This window comes from Gavialis gangeticus, unplaced genomic scaffold (genome assembly GCF_001723915.1).
Source record: "Gavialis gangeticus isolate Ggan-Ray unplaced genomic scaffold, GavGan_comp1, whole genome shotgun sequence".
Taxonomy (NCBI): Eukaryota; Metazoa; Chordata; order Crocodylia; family Gavialidae; genus Gavialis; species Gavialis gangeticus.
The window spans coordinates 23498639-23507716 of record NW_017729000.1 but is presented as its reverse complement, the minus strand read 5'-3'; positions in this window follow the sequence as shown (position 1 = coordinate 23507716).

Here is a 9078-nt window from a genome sequence, read left to right as displayed (position 1 = left end):
CAGAGGACAGGCGGGTGATCCAGGCTGACCTGGACAGGCTCAGCAAATAGGCAGACGAGAACCTGATGGTGTTTAACACCGAAAAATGCAGTGTTCTCCACCTTGAGAAGAAAAACCTGCAGCATCCTTATAGGCTCAGCAGCCCTACGCTGGTTAGCACTACGGAAGAAAGAGACTTGGGGGTCATCATTGACCACAAAATGAACATGAGCCTGCAATGCAATGCTGCGGCTAGTAAAGCGACCAAAACCCTGGCTTGCATCCATAGATGCTTCTCAAGCAAATCCCAAGATGTCATGCTTCCTTTATACTCAGCCTTGATGAGGCCTCAGCTGGAGTACTGCATCCAGTTTTGGACTCCACAAGTCAAAAAGGATGTGGAGAAACTTGAGAGAGTCCAGAGAAGAGCCATGCGCATGATCAGAGTCAGGAAAACAGACCTTACGACGACAGGCTGAGAGCCATGGGGCTCTTTAGCCTAGAAAAGCACAGGCTCAGGGGTGATCTGATGGCCACCTATAAGTTTATCAGGTGTGACCACCAGTTTCTGGGGGAACATTTGTTCACCACAGCCCCCCAAGAGATGACAAGGTCAAGCGGTTATAAACCACTGCAAGACCGTTTCAGGCTGGACATAAGGAAGAATTTCTTTACTGTCCGAGCCCCCAAGGTCTGGAACAGCCTGCCATCGGAGGTGGTTCAAGCACCTACATTGAACACCTTCAAGAGTGAATTGGATGCTTACCTTGCTGGGATCCTATGACCCCAGCTGACTTCCTGCCCTTTGGGCAGGAGGCTGGACTCAATGATCTTCTGAGGTCCCTTCCAGCCCTAATGTCTATGAAATCTATGAATCTATGAAATTTTCTAGCCACTACATTTTTCCTAAGACAGAGACATAATAGGGCAGCTCTGCACCCTGGCAGATTTGGCACATGAAGCAGTGATGGCACAGCCAGCCACCAGCTGTGGCAGGAGCTATTTTTATGTCCCACAAGCAAGTTGGTGCCCAAGGTTGCTGCCCCAGTCACACTCCCGCTCCCCCAATTATGCTCCTGATCCAAAGGCATGTAAATCTCAGCTTCTCCTGGATAACATGACATGCAGCTAACAATGGAGTTCAAAATAGACTGCTGGGGTGCTTATCTGCTATCAAACTGGATTAGACATTGAGATTCATTGCGAGTCCCAGCTTTTCAAACTCTCTGGCATGGGTCAGCAAATGAGAGATGATTGCAGAAATAGATTTACAGTCTCTCTTCTATGCCCCGTCCTCCAAAAAGCCAAAGTTATCAGTGGTGAAAGATACTATGTTTGTATCATCATGGAGACTCCTATTATTTTCTGTTCACAAAGGCATTTTTCTTTTCACGAAGTGTACACAAACTAAATATAGCAGAGGGAAGAAATGGAAAAGTGCTTTGGCTGAAAGGAAATGTGTTTTTGCAAATGACATCTCAATAGTTCTCCAGTCACCTTGCAATTTCATTACCTTTTTAAAAATGAAACCTGAAATGATCAAACCATGGGGAGAAAAAGGCAATATTATCACCAGTGAGGAATAAAAAGAGACATAGAGGCAAGATGTGAGCTACTTAGAGACTCTATTCATCTTACTATAGTCAACAGAGCTGAAGAAAGAACCTTGTCTGTTTGTCTCTCGTACACTTTTCTTTTTCTTTTATTTTCTTTTGTCAGAGGGCTGTACATCCAGTTTCTTCAGGAGGATTTCTTAGGTCTTTGAAGTGCTGTATGAGGGCAGAATACACAGCGGGGGAAATGCAGAACTAGAAAGATAACAGAGGGGGGAAAATCATCAGTGGAAACCTACAGAAAAGAGAATATTGGCTCAGTAAATAATACCATATTAAGCAGAATTCGAGAGCTGTCATGCCCTGTTAACAGAGGGTGAATAATTAGAGAAGAGGTTAGAAGGTGCAAGCCTGTCTCCTGCAGGCAACAATGGAAGGGATAATAAGCTTAGCGTACTCACAAAGACAACCAAAGAAATCTGACCCCTTATTAAGCAGTTATCTGTGGTCAAGTAAATGTGATTAGGCCTATAATGGGATTGATGCCACATGAAGCTTTGCATTTCTGATGTTGCAAGGAGGTTATTGACACCAATCCCTGCTAATTTATCAAATTTCTGAAGTAACAATGTCTCCCCCGCTGAAAATACCAGGGAGTAACCGAATAAACCTCTTCAGTAAAAAAGGGATTCATTGCCTGAAGAGGATTTGCAGGGCACCATCATTATTGAGTTAGCAGCTTTGGAAGCAGCCAGCTGCTCTTACAGCACTTGAACTGCATAATGATGCTTTGCCCTGCTGCCGTGCCTTTCATCTGAGGAACATGTCACATTTTACAAAGGAGACTCTGTGTCTTTCTCTTTACCATTGGGGTTGGAGCACAGTGAACAGAAGGGCCTTGTCCAAGGGCACCCAAGGGTCAAATTCATCCCTACACCAGTGTTGAGTGAAGTGAAAGGATCAGGGCTCTGGTGTTCATGCTTCCCCTGTTCTCTGGGAGACTAAGGTCCAGGGTAGAACTGCCCTTATTTGTAGCCCCTGTGAGGCATATAATGGTGGGGATTCACCGGACTATACTGGCCTGGCCTAACCACACCTCCTTCCCTCCCCTTACACATCTCAGCTGGTCCCCCATCCCCAGCACATGCCTCAGCAGCTCCACACCAGGGATCAGGAGCTGCAAGAACTGGTTTGGTGCTGGATGGGGACCTGTTCTGTGCTGGGGAGAATGTGAATGTCACCGCAGTGGATTCCTCCAGGTTTCCTGTGTCAGAGCCCCATTAGATCTTAACGGAGCTCCTCTTTGACACGATTTCTCTTCCCTAGGTAAAGAGCCAGTCCGTCAGCCACTATGTAAAACAGGTAGGAGGAAGAAAGAGTGTCAATGAGGCAAGGAATTTTCTTCCATTAACTCACTGGAACAAATGCATGTTAGAAAGGCTAATCAACATTCAGAATAATGGGAAGAGATTGGGCTTCATCTGATAATGGCTAAAATCCAGATTGTTAAAGGTATTAGGCACTTAACTCCTGCCGATTAAGTCTGTTGCCTCAAGTTTCAAAAAGAGATGGAAAAGTTCGGGGCCTGGGTCATAGGAACATCCAGAATCTATTTTTAAAACTGTAGCTATAACACTGAGAGGCCCTTGGTCACATCACTAAGGGCTTGATTTCTAAATGTAAGCAATATGCTTCTGCTTGTAAAAATGTGCACACAGTCATGTGAGTAACTTGCATACACAGTTAGCCATGACTGCATATGCAACCCAAATCACTGAACGTGCCAAATACTATAGCAGTTATACAGTTGACAACCTGCCAGCAAAATGTACCTGTAAAGCATGGGGGTGTGTTAATTTTGAGGGCAGAGGGAGCAGGGAAAACAGACAATCACCAATCAGTTTCCATTAATTATGCCTGTCTACTCTGCAGCCAGGAGATACAAGGTTTGTTTAATTAACTTCTATAAATTGTTCTGAGATCTGTTAAACAAAGGATCTGTTGGTGAGTGAAACACTTCATTTATATCCATCCAAAATCATCCAAGATGGAAATGTTTGCCTTTGCAAAAAAGATTATTTTTATAATGATGGCTAAATCTAGTCAGAGAGTCTCCATTTAATGTGTTCATAATAGATGTACGCCAAGGTCATGACAGCTGGGAAGAAAATTAAGATCTTCCTAGACCTGAACTACTTTCATTGCTGCATATGTTGTCCTGAAAAACATTTCAATTATCCTGCTATACAGGAGTGAGACAATCAAAAAGTTGTCAATCACTGTGCAACCTACATGGATTTTTTCCCATATTAACTGATTGCTGGGGCTTCCCTTCTATTCTTCTTTTTCTGGCTGTTGAATTTCAAATTAGACAGACTCCAATCTATCTGTCTGGCTTCAACTTTCATTTAAAGTAGGGTAGGTCATGAAGTGAAGCATCCAAAAGGAAAGGAAGGAAACCAAAAAAAATTCTTAAAAATCCTAGACAGCAGCACTCAATGATTTAAAAATAGCCAAAACTAAAGAGTGGAGATAGGCACATGCTGCTGATGTCCCTGCCCTGAGTCAAAATCACTGCATGAAAAAGGGATGCAAAAAAACCCCAAACAAACTTGGAGCTTCCAGACATTAGAGAACAGCTTCTCTTCCACCAGGGGCCAAGAGTACCAGACAATGATCCTCAGATTTTAAATCCCAATCTTCCCCATGTATAAGTACTTGGTACACTGCCTTTATAATTCCAGTCAGTGTCATTACAATATGATTGCTGTACGCATACTACCTGTGGCCCAGGGACCTAGGAAACTCTGTCTGACCTTGGGACATTGCAGGTGAAAGATCAGGATCCTGCTCCACTTCACAGAGATGCTCTGTGTGACCATGAACAGGTCACCTCACTTGTCTATATTTCCATCTCTCCATCCTTCCACACAGATGTTCATATTTGTTTGCCTCAGCCAGAGGCTCAAAGGTGTATTCATTCACAGATTTTAGTGAAATATTATTTTGGTCCTTGGACAGAAAATACTAGAAAAGGACTGAGTACGAATCCCACTATCCTGGTGAAACATCCGTCTCCTTGTTCCTTCTGCTAGCTGTTTCTTGAATGTATCTCTTCCCTGTGGTTTAATCACTTTCATGGGTAACTTATTCCATATATTTCTCATCCTTAATGTGAAGAGGTGCACTTCATTCATGCTGTGTACCAACATAAAGTAAAAGTTTGGGTTTTCTAATTTTCGATGCCTGATAGATTCTTGGACCCCCCTCCTGTCACCCAGCTGATTTAAAGAATGATTATGTTAGAAAGGCTAAGCAACATTCAGAGTCTGAGTTTGAGTTTTTGAGTGCAGACTTCCTTCTCAAAAAATGAAAGCATTTACTGATCTCTTTGACCAGGAGTAGAACTTCAGTTCCTTAGCAGAATATTCATCCTAAAGTTTCTGGTTTCAAGAAGCACCAGTGAGGCTTTGTGGAGATACACTTCAGTTTCCTCATGTAAGAAATGCACTGATTACTCACACTTAATGGAATCTGCCCAAACTGAAGGTTGCCACTTGATTGTCGTTAGGGAAAAGTTAAGTCATTTGGGAAAAATAAGAACCCAACTGAAACGATAACCACACTTACCAACTTGCTGGAGGTTCAGAAAGTTGAGCCACTTATTGCCCCCCTAGCCACTATCACCATCCAGCTCTGTACTAGGTTTATCCATAACCTCATTTGAAACAAAATGGAACAAAACACTAGGAAATGTAACTTAGGGAACATTTACTGTCAACAGGGAGATGATCTGGATTATCCAACAGTACATCTCCATCTCAGACTCATTTCAATTGCCCTGCGCTTTTCCTGATCACTTATAGGAAATGACTACTCTGATTTGGTTAGTTTTATGGCACTTGCACTTTACTTTGCTGTAATGTGAATGATATCACAAGGTGCCAGGACAGTGGTGAAACAGCCCCATATGATCTCCAAAATGTTTCTGACTCACTTGGAAGTACATGGTCTGGCAGAAATGACCTATCCATCCTGATAGCCAGACCACAGAGGTGAGGAAAAGCTGTTAGACACTTTTCTGAGTTTGTTCTTCTGAGATTTTGCCATCACAGACCACAGAAGGGAAAGCCTCTCAGTCAGGCGTTAAATGTGCTTTACAAAACTTCTGACGTTTTACCATTTAGCGTACGGCTGACTTTTCTTCCCCATCTTTTTGTGTATGTCTCATCTGTCCATGTGGCAACCCGTTCTCAGATGCATTTGTGTCTTGGGAACCCACAGCTGCTATTGACAGAAAGAGATTGTATAAGCAGCAACTAGTGATAAAGCACAGCTACAAATTGCTAGATATTTAGGGGAGGAGAATGTAGCTGATTGTCAGTGGAGAAGGTCAAGAATAGAGCTGTGAGAAAAGTTTTCAGTTATGGTAATTTTGCCAAAAATGTACAGTTCTGAGATAAAAAGTATTTGCAAAAAATGGAGAGGAGCATTTTAAAAATGGTCCACTCATTCAACATTTTCCACAAAAAAAAAAGTTTTGTCCTGGAAACGTTGAAATGTTTCATTTTGAAAACAATGTTTTTCAAATTTTAATTTAGAACCTACGTGTTTCATTTGAAAAGTTACATAGTTTTTTGTTTTAATTAAAAGGTTTAAATAATCCTAAAATAAAACAAACGTGTCATTAGGGGTCAGGTTAAATGTTTTCTGCTTCCCGAAATGAATTTGGGAAGAGGGATCACTTGCATATTTTGTCCAAAAAAAATGAAACATTTCTATTTTGGTTTGACCAGAAATGATTTTTTCCCTTACTGTTTCATATCATACATTGAACTGAAAAATCCACCATTCATTCAGGTCTAATTAAAGATGTCTTTGACAAGAAGGCAGAACTTGGAGGTACTCTGGACTGGAGAACTAGCTCTTCCTTTTTGGCCCCATAATGGCACATTAGGATCAAATATGTCAAGTCCCAGTGGCATAAATAGGCAATTTCTGCTTGGAGAAAAACCTGGAATGGAACAGCAGATGCCTTAGGACAAAGATGAGGAGCGCTGACAGAGCCGTATGGGGAGCTGAGTCAGAACTGGAATCCAGCAGGAATGGATGCTGCTGTTCCAAAGGTGGATGGATGCACTGACAGAGCTATGAAGATGGACGGGATTAAAAAATGGAACAGCAAGGGAGGTAACGGGTGAAAATCCAGTGGTTTGTCATAGCTGGGCAGGAAAGAGGGATCCAGGCCTAGAATTCAGGGGATGATTTTTTCCTCCTATACTTATTTTTACTCTTTGCCATTTGCCTACTGCTTCCTGGATCAGCTCTGTAGCCCTCTAGCTGGGTCCTAAAAAGGCCAGTAAGCAAACCTCTCATGATACCAAATGGGGCATGACTTATTCTTCCTGAAGGATTTTTTTCATCACATTGCTGGAAAAGTGAATGAACAAAGCAGCCTCTCCTGCACAGGGAGCCCCTGGCACTATTGCAAACAATGAGAGTTTTGTCGTCAGCTTCAGTGGGGCCAGAATTTCGCCCATGATCTTCATGCCACTTTGTGTTATTAAAGCGAAGCTTATTTAGGCATGATTCTATCGGCACACTAGTGTAAATCAGGATTAATACAGTGATGTCTATGTAAAACTGGGGTGAAAAAGTAGGAAGTCAAGCCCCAAGACAGAGCATCCAATTCAAGGTACAGAGCCAGGTGGCAAATCCAGATAGCAGTAGGCACAGAACAGAGGGAACCTGCCCTAAGCAGCCACTCGTGGGACTGAGGAAGGCTGTTCTCTCAAGAGCATCGGGGATTTTCAAGTGAAGATGGTTAAGAACAGCACTGAACAAGCAATACGTTCCATACATCTTCTCTGGCAGCAGCTGTTGTTATAAACCCTCTTCTAGATTTTCTTAAGTTATGTGACTTGCATAAAACGCAATGGCCAAATATTTAATGCCAGGATTTGTTAAACGTCCCTTTCAGCCAAATCCTGTTTTGTTCCTGGCAAGAGCAAATAGGACTGTCACATCATGTTTATTATATCTAATGGTTAGCTGGTCATTCAGAATAAAAATTAGAAGCCCATACAAGACTAACCCAACAGTGCCATCCCCTGCATGTGAACAACGGATCATTTCTCCAGTACTCTGCAGTTGGTTAGCATTTTTGCTTCCAGAGTGAGCGTTAACATTGTGCCATTCAGATTTGATGGCACTTCAGACCCAGTTTCCAGAAGTATAAATGATGATTTAGGATGAAAAACAGTGAACAATCAGGTCTTCCCCACTCCCTTTCCTGCAGTTCACTGTACCTTTGCCTCCTTTTGCTCATTTAATTGGAAAGTATATTTGCTTGCCCTACTTTCTGATGCTTGCCAGGTGTCAGGCTCCATGCTGATTGTTTCCACTCTGTTTGCTGAGGTACTAATTCTTACACATCAGTGACTGTGTCTGCAGAGAAGGTCATCTCCTCCTGAAGGCAGTCTCTTTGTCAACCACTCATGTCCTGTAGACGTGAGGCTACTTGACTTTCTCACTGTATCGCAAACGAACATGTTGTTTGGAATAACATGTTGAATTTCAACTTCCCGTGAGAGTGGAGCTGACACAAGATTTTAAGGGTGGCAGGGGACTTGTGCTCATGTTGTATGGTAATAAATAACAGCACAGTACCCTAGAAATTAGACATCTAGAACTAGGCCTTCTTGTCTGTCCTTTGGCAGGGCACGCTTGCCCCCTAGGGCTACACCGTCAGTGCTTTGTCCAGAGAAGGGGGCAGGAGATCTTCTTGGTCTCTGATCAACAAAAAGTTTACCCTTATTTCAGTATCACTCCTCCTTGCACAGCACCTTGGGCAGGGCTATTCATGTGGTGATTCAGAGGCAAGGTGGGAAGAATAGCTTTGGGAGGAAAGACTCCAAACCCAGGGTTCATGGGACCACTTCTCTATTTTTGCTTTCTTTTCATAAACCACCTGTATATGTCTTTTTTGGAGTCATTGTGCCCAGTCCTTCTATGATGGCTGTAAATCTGCACTGAGGTATCTCACTGGCCATTCTGGTGGACAGAACATGCCATCCTCATTCTCATTGTATACCCCTTGTATGTCCTCAAAGAGCCCACCATCACACACTAAGCCAAATACTTCTCTCCTTTCCTGCACCATGAACTTTGACCTTTTCCCAAAGGCACTGACTGCTTTTAAAACTGAGGTTGGCTTAAATGTGACTGTATGTGTTACTGGCTGTCAATCCCATGAGGATACAGGAGGTCAAGGCAGAGCTGCTCTGAGATTCATCCATCTGCTATATTTAGAGTGTGTGTTGTTGCATCAGGCAGGAAATAACTTCAAGGTGTCATCTATTGTTGCATGATCAGCATTTTCTCTTCATCTTAATTATTAGCCTATTATTATCCCTTGGCAAGCCCTCCTTTTCCCCCCACCCCACCCCCACTTTTCCCTGAGCTCACATGTGTTTTTTCTGATGGTTTTGGCACTCTCGCTATCTAGCCAGCTGCAGTGGTGTGCTGTGCCCAAACAATCTGCAGC